The sequence below is a fragment of the Cicer arietinum genome, chromosome 6 (genome assembly GCF_000331145.2).
Source record: "Cicer arietinum cultivar CDC Frontier isolate Library 1 chromosome 6, Cicar.CDCFrontier_v2.0, whole genome shotgun sequence".
NCBI lineage: Eukaryota > Viridiplantae > Streptophyta > Magnoliopsida > Fabales > Fabaceae > Cicer > Cicer arietinum.
In genome coordinates this window covers 34,562,180-34,573,985 of record NC_021165.2, presented here as the reverse complement: position 1 = coordinate 34,573,985, position 11,806 = coordinate 34,562,180, and positions in this window count along the sequence as shown.

Below are 11,806 nucleotides of genomic sequence, written 5' to 3'. Positions count from 1 at the left end.
TAAATGACGATGATCGTCGTCAACTCACTGTTATGGAGAATCGTCTAAGTTTGCTCTCCAACAACTCTCAGAGTAGCCGGCAAGGTCTCAGTTGACAAATCTGAGTATAAAAATATTTCCAAAACTTTAGAGAAATTTATTCTAAAGTTTAACTACCTCTAGAAAACTATCAGCATCATTTAAATATACTCTAAACACGAAATAAGATTTTTACTCAAAACTACATTTTTCTATGAATTCATACTAGGATTAGAGTTGTGCATTTACCTCAATGAGTCTCAATAAACCACTTTCAAGAGATGGGTACCCTTTTCCTTCCTTAGAACACAAACCCTAACCCAAAAATCCCAACCAAAAGAATTCGTAGGAGTTTGAGAAATTAAGCTTGTGGGGATGTTAAACCTCCTTTAAGGATTGAGAGTTTGAGTAATAGAGTGAGAAGAAGCAATGAGAAGGGAAAGAAAATAAAGAAAGAAAAACAAAAAAGAAAATGAAGGAGGGGGAGGGGGTTGCTTTCTAACGAGAGGAAGAGAGAGAGAGGAAATGGAAAAAATGAATTTGAAAAAGAATGGGATGAGGTGACAAGGATTTTGTTTTATTTAATTATTATTATTAATATTATTATTATTATAATGAATTTGAAAAAGAATGAGATGAGGTGGCAAGGGTTTTGTTTTATTTAATTATTAATATTATTATTATTATTATAATATATATATATATATATATATATATATATATATATATATATATATTTACACGGGCGTAACATGGACATAAGGTAAAGCTGACGAGGAAGAGATGGCGGAGGTGATATCGATATCAGAGTATGAAAACTTCTAAAAGTGATTACCTTTTTAGAAACTTCTAAAATAAGTGGTAGAAGTGGCTGACATCCACCACCTTTCTAAATCAGCTTTCTGGAGTTGTGTTGAGTTAAGTTGAACTCAAATACTAAGGTACTTATTTATCAAATAAGAGCTTATTTATAAAGAGAGGATGAGGTTAAGTTTTATATAACTTATGCTGCATCTATAAGTAATTGTGGGGAGCTTATAAAATAAGTTAAAAACATTTTATAAACTATTTTTATAACTCATTCCAAACATTGCACTGATGTCACTGTTTTAAATTGCCACAACTCCAATTGCAGTTGAAACATAATGGTTTTTGAGGTCTTTGTAACAGCATTGCGATCACAATTATGGCCATATTTGTCTGCAATTTTTCGCTATATCAAGGACCGCTATGCAACGACAACTGCAATTTAAAACTTTGGCTTATGGCTTAGAATAAAATAATTTAACAGAAGCTTTTTTCTGAACCCCGCTATAATAAACATCTTGAATGGGCTGGGCTTTTTAGTGTTTTGGAACTCTAACTATGTGATCTTAAAGGGAACATACATGAATACTTAAACACTGTCAAAGATTGGAAATCTGAAGGATAAAGTCATGATATATAAGTTTTGAAAATGTTCTCTTTCTTTTATCCCCTTCATTTTGGTGTTGTTTTTTTAGCAACATCAGAAACTATTCTCTACCATCACATTTTCTACAATAAGTTTTAGATACCTGCTAAATATTTCATACAAGCCTAGATTTGATATCACCTAGCTTTCCTATTTTTTTTAGTTACTATCTCAATTTTTTTATTGGTTTGACAATGCGGAACTCTTGAATGAAGAGCTTGTTGAAGATAGACTTGTGAAGCGTTCATTGCAAAAGGGTTTGCTTTTGGAGTTCCAGAAAGATTCTGGGAGAATATTGCTAGCAGTTGCTCAGAGACCTGATGGAAAGAAGAATTGGATGGTTTCAGATCAGGTTCTTGTTGAAACAGCATAATGCGGTATGTTTAATAGGTTGCTAGGTGTTTGGAACGTATTGAATTTTTGTTCAATGCTAAAAACTATTAGACTTTATGTAGTCTGACCGTTCCTTGATTTTTTGTGCCGAAGAATGGCGTCACTAGTTCCATGAAGCTGCAACAAGTGACATATATTGTACCTGGTATTGACAATTTTGACCAAGCAAATATTGCTGGTTTCGTTCATAAAGCTCAGGAAAACATGGTAAGTTTCACAATTGGATGGTAACAAATATCACAAATTATAACTTCTCTCTTCTGTCGGTAAGTAAATACTGGGTGATATGATGCAGGACCCATCGCTACTTGAACTTGCTTGGTCTGAGCTACTTGAAAATAATAAGACTGTGACCGTTGAAGATATGGCTGAGGTAATATCATTATAATTTCTGGACTGGATATCAGAGTATGTTTCTATATGATTACATGAAATGCTTGTTCTGCAGATAATTTTTGGTCGTGTTGAGCCTCTTGAGAGTTATTCTGCTCATCTATTGCTATCAGAAGTTGAGGTATACTTTACTGTGCTAGAGACAAAAGGAGTGCATTGCATTTATGGACCTCGACCTAGTGAGCAGGTAGATGTATTACTTTCAGGCATATTGTAGCTTTGAAAAATTAATGTTTTCACTACTTATCTAATAATATAATTATATATGCAGAGGACAAAAAATCTTTTCAAAAAGATACCTGAAATCATAACAAAAAAGCATATCATTAGTCCTATTTAACAAATGTATATATTCTGTAACACATGTATATATTCCCTAACCAATGTCAAAATGTCACAAAATATCATTAGTTCTATTTAAAATAAGTCTTAGATTTTATTTATTTGCTCACTGCATACTGTAAAAAAATAATTGTATAATTTCATCTCCCCATTATAACCATCCAAAAAAGCATAACTTGCAAGTCTAACTCACCAAGAGACTACTCTGCCAGTTCAAGAATTCGGTCACCACCATCATCAAATGGATCGTCTTGTACATCTCCGCTACTATCCCACAGGTCACAACCACGTCTCACTTATTTTAATATCCTCATAGAATGAACAAAGGAGTATGTACTTTATTTTTGCTGTGCTCTGTTTGGATATTATTTCATTTTTGAAATTTAATCAAATTTATCTTGAGTTATAAGTTTAGTAGTGTTAATGAATATTTATGCAAATAAATTTCTTTTATAGTCTTTTGTTTATTGTTGTGATTTTATGTAACAAATGCATAGCTTAATTTTTTAATGACCAAAAATTAATTATATAGTTCATTTTTACTCAAATATTTATGAAACATTGATAGGAATGATAATCGGTGATATTTATATCTTATTTTTAAATTATAGACTATTTGAATCTATGAATGCAAATTTTTCTAAAAGTAACCTTTTATTTTAACTCTATTATTATGTACTAATATTACAAACAAATTTTATTCATATACAAATAATTTAAGGAATAATATATGGCACGAGACCATAGTTGAAATATGATTGAACGTATATTTTTATATACTTCATTGCATAGTTACTAATTTCAAAATAATGTTTAAAAAAAAATCAGAATTATGTGAGACATTATTTCGAACCTCCTGTAAATCTAAATCAAATATTCTGCACTATCCCTAAAGAAAATCTCTAAATCAAACTTGTTTCACTCTAATAAATTAAAATGTTGAGTATTATCAAATTTGAACTATTTTTTTATGCATTAAGAGATACATTTCTTTAAATGAAAAATTCAAATCTAACATGAAAAATGAGATTACAAATATTGTAAGAAATAATATTATGGCACAACGTCCATAGTTGAAATAAGATTGGCTGTAATATTTTTGTACACTTCATTGCATAATCACAAATTCTGAATAATAGTTGTAAAAGTAGTGTCTATTACTGCCCTCTTGCAACACGAGCCACCTTTCCCAAATACAAACTTGTTTTCTTCTTCGTCCTCCAATAGAGAGGGGTTGTGTCGCAATATGTTGGGTTGCGGCATAAAATCACACCTTTAATTAAATGCGCAAAAATAATATTAACTGTAAAAATATTTATTTTACCCCAAAAAATACAAACATGATTTTAAATAATATTTATTTTTCTAAATAAAGAAAAGAAAAATTGATTTTTATTAAGAGAATATAAATAGAGATTGGGAAATAAAACAAGTATTATTGAAGAAAAAAAATGGGCTTGGAGCCCAGCCATTATCTCAAATCAAATAAGTAATATACAGTTGACAAAAAATCAATAATAAACAAAAATAAAAGGATGACTGAGATAAAAATACTAAGAATGATTGAGATAATAGTTCAATTTATCTTCTTTTAAACCACTAAAATCTAACTATTATTTTATAAAATATAGGATGCGGATTTAAATATAACAAAAGTAGTCAAATAATACAAAATAAATGATATCAATTTGATACGCCTAATGGTCTTTAAAAAAAAATCATATTCTTCAATCCATGAAAAAGTGTTATTCAACAACTACCAAGGTAATTAAATATCACATACTTGCCAAAGTCCTAACAATGAAAGATAGGAACATGTAAAAGTAAGTCATTTGAATATTCACTTATATGAAAGTGTCCAATATCACTAATATCAAAATGGGTTGAACTGAATTTTGGAAATTCGAAATAGCATACCCAAAAAAGGCCTTCAAAAAATCTACCAAAATAGGTGCAAGGTATACTATATGCAAAAACATCTTTCTTCCAATAGAAATTATTTGAAGAGAGAATGTGCAACAACATAAATTAGTTGTTTCGAATAAACTAAAAATTGGAAGCGAAAATATGATATTGAAACAAATAAATTTTATTTGTATTCTTCAGAAAAGATATGATATGAATTATTTCCATGTTAATATGGTCATACATTGACGACACTTAAATATTAACATTGTTTTGTCTTGTTTTTTATCCATTGATGCAATTGAACCATCAACATTATCCAGGTCATGACAAAGAGTATGAAATAGCATAAAAACCAAAAAAAGAAGAAAGAAATACAACAACCAACCTTTTATGGCCTTTAAAGATTGTTTCATTGCAGTCTCTTTATAGCTGCTTCATTGCTTATTTTTATTTTGCTTCAAACATGGACATGTCTCTCTTGGTGTTTTTTTTTTAAAATATGTAATCCTTGTAAAGGGTTTTTAAAGTTAAAATATGTTAATAATTAAAAGGAAATTCTTTCTACTACTAACAATAAACTTGCTGAAGAATCAAATGATTTACGGAGCAATGAATGATTCATATAAATAGTAAACCTCCATATAGTTTGCAAAAATAGAAGCTATCATCTTATTCAATTAATAATCGAATATCCTTTACGCTATGTTCTTTTCAAAGATTCATTATGGTCATTCATTGACTGTCTTGTTTTTAATCCATTGATGAAATTGAACCATCAACATTATCCAGATCATAACAAAGAGTATATCAAGTGATTACAACCATGAAATAGCATAAAAACCAAAAAAGAAGAAAGAAATGCTACAACCAACCTTTTCAGCCTTTAAAGACTGTTTCATTGCAGTCTCTTCGTAGCTGCTTCATTGCTTATTTTGCTTTAAACAACGACCTGCCTCTCTTGGTTTTTCTTTAAATATGTAATCCTTGTAAGGGGTTTTTAAAGTTAGAATATATTAAAAATTAAAAGAGAATTCTTTCTCTTACTAAAAGTAAACTTGTTGAAGAATCAAATGATTTAAGGAGCAATGAATGATATATATAAATAGTAAACCTCCATATAGTTTGCAAAAATAGAAGTTATCATCTTATTCAATTAATAACCTAATATCCTTTATAGTAGCTTTTTTTTTTTTTTTTTCTTTTCAAAGATTCATTTATTCTTAATATTGGCATATGAATAAAAACTTATTACAGAAATAATCAAAAGTCATATTTATAGCAAAATAAATGAAATGGGGAAAACAACTTAAAGAAAAAAAAAAGGCTGATAAAATATTAGAGATACAAAAAAATGACTACACTTGATAAGAAAAAAGAGTGAGATCTTGTCATTCACATAAGTAACTTTTAATTTAGTTGAAAAGTAAAATCCTCCGACTATTTTCCTTTAGGATTGAACATGAGATGAAAGGAAAATGTAAAGGGTTGCACTCTTGTACCCATACTCACAAATTTCAACAAACATCTAATTCTCAACAAAAAAAAGGAAAAATAACATCTCTTTTCATAACACACCACAATAGAGGAAGATGCGACAATAAAAGAAGACAATGATATGATACTAAATATAATTATTTTAATGACCCGTATTGTTTGCTATCAACTATGCAAAATATTGTGAAAAAATGAGATGAATGAGTAATTAAACCAATATCGTTATTTGTTTTATCAAAAAAAAAAAAAAAAAAAAGACGCAGAATGATTGAAACAGGAAACGAAGATTGATCAGCAGAATGTCCATAACGTTCTCCGTTTTCTGACTGAAACGGAGAATGATCAGTTTTAAGCAGAAATTAGAACTTGTAATGCTAAAATGAACACACACTTATCAACCCAGTTCAGAGATTAACTCATACGTCTAGGGGACTGAATCTAATTTGAATTATCACTTATAATGAGATGAAAAAGTTTACAATGATAGAGTTTCTATGTTGTCAGGTTTTCTGCAACTTGTAAAATCTGCAGCTTTCTTTCTATATTTTATCTCTCTTTTTCTGTTTTGTAAGTCTTGCTTTTATATACAATTAGTTTGCAGCTTTGGAGTAACAAACTAACTAACTAAAGTAGTTACAATTAGTTACAACTAACTAATTTAACTACCCAAACTAGTTTGGCTTCTTAATTGAGTACCACTTTTAACAATTCTCCACCTTGGTATCAAATGAGAAGCTTCAGCTTGTGATTCTTCAAATCAGATCCTCTTAGTCCTTGATCTCAGTTTCAGGGATTGATATTAAGCAAATTCAAACAATGGCTGAACTTGCTAAGTGTGACAGGTTTTGTAAACATGTCAGTTGGGTTTTCACTTGTGTGCACCTTTGCCACATTTATCTCACCTTTTCAATGACATCACTGATGAAATGCAACCTGATGTCTATATGCTTGATTCTTTCATGATACATTTGTTTTTTACTCAAATGAATGGCACTTTGGCTATCACAATTTATGCAAATCGACTCTTTTTTAACACCAAGTTCGGTGATCAATCCTCTCAGCCAAATTCCTTCTTTCACAACTTCTGCAAGAACAATATATTTTGCTTCTGTTGTTGATAATGACACTATGTGTTGAAGATTAGCTTTTCAACTGATTGTGTTGTTAAACACCTTGAACACATATCCTTGTACTGGTTTTGATGGTTCTGAACTTTTGTTGTATTCCAAACACATGATTTGAGTTCCCTTTAGGTATCTTAGAATCCATTTGACAGCATGCCAATGATTCATCCTTGGGTTTCCCATAAACCTGCTCGTGACACTTACAGCATGAGGAATGTCTGGCCTTGAGCAGACCATAATATTCATGATACTCCCTATGGCACTTGCATATGGTATATTCTTCATGTCTTCTACTTCCGGATTTGTGTTTGGTGATATGGCTGAAGAAAGCTTGAAATGAGCTGCTAGAGGAGAGCTCGCTTCCTTTGATTCACACATATTGAATCTATTTAGAACCTTTCCAATGTAGCTCTCTTAGGAAATTATCAATTTTCCTTGATTCACACCATGGAGAAATATTGTTTTGACATCCATTTTCCCCAATTCCATGTCAAAGTGTGCTACCATGGCTATAATTATCCTTATAGATGCATGCTTGACTACCGGAGAAAATATTTCATTGTAGTCTACATCTTCCCTTTGAGTGAACCCCTTTGTGAATAGCCTTGCTTTGAACCTGTGTGGTTCAACTCCTGGAATTCCCTCCTTCCTTTTGAAGATCCACTTGCTGCCTACAATTCTGGAGTTGGTTGGCTTGAGTATGAGTTCCCAAGTGTTGTTCATCTCCAATGATTTCAGCTCCGAAGTCATAGCTAAAATCCATTTGTTTTTCTCTTGAGACTTGACAACTTCATTGTAGTTCCTAGGATCCTCTTATATAATATCTTCAGAAGCATGTAATGCATAGCTGATCATGTCTGCATAGCCATATCTTTGAGTGGGATTTGATGTTCTTATTTCTCTATCCCTAATGAGGTTATAATCATCTGATTCCTACTCTGGAAACATAACATGTTTTGTTGGGTTTGCATCAATCTTGTCTTGTTGAGCATGCTGTTGTTGTGAAGTCAAGAACGTTCTTGACTTCTGTTGATCTTTCTCCTTTTCTGTGGCTGAAGTCAAGAACGTTCTCCGTTTTTTTGCAACTTTCTCCACCTCAAGATCAAACCTCTTAGTTCTGTCTTGTTGAGTCTACTGTTGTTCCAAGAACGTTCTCTGTTTTTCTCCATCTTTCTCCTCCTCAAGATCAATCCTCTCATCTTCAATTTGAGGCGAACCTTTATTCGCACCATTGTTTACAGACTTGTATAGCTCAACCTAATGAAACTTAACATCCCTGCTGATGATACATTTCCTACTTTCAGGACACCATATCCTATAACCTTTTACACCACTTGAATATCCAACAAAATACCCTTTCTTGGCTCGAGAGGCTAGCTTCCCTTCATTTACATGGTAGTATGCAACACATCCAAATACTTTTAGATGATTGTAGTTTGCAACATGCCATGTCCACATCTCTTGGGGGGTTTTGAGTTCAATTGCAGTAGAAGGACTCAAATTTATCAAATAACAAGTTGTATGGACAACTTCTCCCCAAAATTGTGCAGGCATCCCTGCATTCAACATAATGCATCTCATTCTTTCAAGCAAGGTTCTATTCATCCTTTTAGCTAGTCCATTTTGTTGAGGAGTGCTCCTTACAGTCCTATGTCTGTTCACACCATGAGCTTTGCAAAAACTAGTGAATTCCTCACTACATAATTCAAGACCATTATCTGTCCTTAGAGTTTTAATCCTTTTGTAACCATAGACTTCCAATCTTTAAAGGTTTTAAATGCTTCATCCTTACTTTTCAAAAAATAAATCCATACTTTTCTACTATAATCATGAATAAATGTATTGAAAAACTTGTTACCTCCATGTGAAGCAATCCTTGCAGGGCCCCATAGATCACTGTGAACATATTTCATAATTCCTTTTGAGCAATGTTTCCCTGTAGAGAACTTGACTCTATGCATCTTTCCATACACACAATATTCACAAAATTCAAGATCACTAATCTTGTCCCCACCTAGCATGCCTTGTCTGTCTAGAACTTGCATCCCTACCTAGCATGCCTTGTCTGTCTAGAACTTGCATCCCCTTTAGACTTACATGTTCCAGTCTTTGATGCCACATGCTAGCTTTGCTTGATGCTTGTACTGCCAAAGTTGCCATTCCAGTCACTGCTTGACCATTTAGAAGGTAGATTCCACGATTCCTTGTTTCCTTCATGATTACCAATTATCCTTTTATGACTTTTAGAGTGTCTTTCTCTGCTTTGTATGAACAACCAACTTCTTCCAATATTCCTAGAGAAATTAAATTCCTCTTCAGTTCTGGAACATGCCTAACCTTTGACAAAATCTTCATGGTTCCATCTTCCAGCTTCAACTTGATTGAACCAATTCCAACTACCTTACATGCTGATTTGTTCCCCATAATCACCTTGCCTCCATCAGTTTCTTTGTAGTCAAGAAACCAATCTCTATTGGAGGTCATGTGAAATGAACATCCTAAGTCAAGCACCCAGTCATCATCCATGATTTCAGTTGAATTTGCCATAAGAACCTTTGTGCTTTCATATCCTTCAGAAGCTATGGATGCATGTCCATAATCATCATCACTATTTGATCATTTCTTTCCTTTGCAGTCTAGACATTCTTTCTTGAAATGCCCCTCTTTCTTGCATAGGAAACATTTCATTTTAGACTTGTCCTTTTCTTTATTCTTGAACTTATTCTTATGTTTTTTATTCTTCTTCCCTGCCTTAGCCTTGACAAACAATCCCTCACCACCACTACTTTCTTCTTTCCAATCTGACTTCCTCTTCAATTCTTTGGAGATTAATGCAGCTTGTACTTCTTTTAATGACAAAGAATCTCTACCATACAAAAGTGTATGACACAGATTTTCAAGAGAGCTTGGTAATGAATTTATCAACAACAGGGCATAATCCTCATCATCCAATTTTACATCAATATTTTCAAGATCTAACACAATGTTGCATCCATATGATTTTCAATTGACCTCCCAGGTTGCATCTGTAAAGTATATAATTTTTGTTTTAAGTACAAATGATTCGCTAATGATTCTCTTCATGTATAAAGATTCTAATTTGAGCCAAATACGTACTGTAGAGGTCTCCTTTGACACTTCCCTTTGAACCTTGTCTCCAAGACTCAATATTAAAGCACTATGAGCCTTCCCCATGATATCCTTCTTCTCCTTTTCTGGTAGTGTGGATGCCATGTCTTTCTCTCCTCCCAGTGCTCCTGCCAAACCTTGATGAACCAACAATACTTTCATCTTGAGACGCCATAACCCAAAATCATTCTTCCCATCGAATTTTTCAAGTACTTACTTTGTTGATGCCATTGTTCCTTCGAATCGAATACTCCCGTCCTCTAATACTAGTTGTTGCGGAAAACGGAGATCAATGAGTAATTAAACCAAGATCGTTCTTTGTTTTATCTACACAAAAAACGTTGAATGTTTGAAACAGAAAACGAAGAATGATCAGTTTTAAGTAGAATTTAGAACTTGTAATGCTAAAATAAACACACACACTTGTTAACCCAGTTCAGAGATTAACTCATGCGTCTGGGGGACTGGATCCGATTTTAATTATCACTTATAATGAGATGAAAACGTTTACAATGATAGAGTTTCTATACCGCTAGATTTTCTGCAACTTGTCAAATTTGAAGCTTTCTCTCAATATTTTTTTTTCTCTCTTCTCTGTTTTATAAGTCTTGCTTTTATATATAATTACTTTACAGTTTTGAAGTAACAAACTAACCAACTAAAGTAGTTACAACTAACTAATTTAACTACCCAAAATAGTTTGACTTCTTAATTGAGTACCACTTTTAACACAAAATCTTGTCACAATAGAAATTAATATTAGTAAACCAAATTATCTTTGCAGGGTAAGAAAATTCAATTTACTAAAGGAAAAATCCAGGTTCAAACCTTGTTATAGAATTTCAAATTTGTATCCAAAACCAAATTAGAAACCCAATATTTAGAACGTCTTAAATCTTGGGGCATGATTTTTGTGCACAAATGGTTGTTTTTAATGAAAAAATGAAGAAAAATTTCGGAATGCAAACAAATCTGGGGAATCTATTTACCAAAGTTTTCTCTATATCTGAAAGATGAAAGAATAAGATAATGTCACCGCTTGCTTAAGCGTATTTCATTTGAAAGGCATGCATGATATGTTGATATTTGAGAAAGTGGGGGTATAAATCATCAAAAATAATATAGTCCTAAAAATGATACAATAGAGAAATAGTCCAATAATATAGCAATGAAATTATTAAAAAAAAGTTTATATTTAGGCATTTACTAAATAGTCATTTTCATATCTACTAGGCTTAATTGCAGTTTTAGTCCCCCTATTTTAGCTGAATTGCAAAAGTAGTCCCCCCATTTTATTTATCTCCAGTTTTGATCCCCTAAACAAAATTTTGATCCAAAACTTGATGAAGTTTCATTTTTTCTGCGTTTATTTAAGTCACACTATGCCTCAAGATCTCGTGGTGCAACAATTGTACATGAAATATATTATTATAAATGGTGTGGTGTGACTTGAAAAAATGAAACTTCATCAAGTTTTGGACAAAAATTCTGTTTGGGGACCAAAACTGGGATAAATAAAATGGGGGACTACTTTTGCGATTCAGCTAAAATA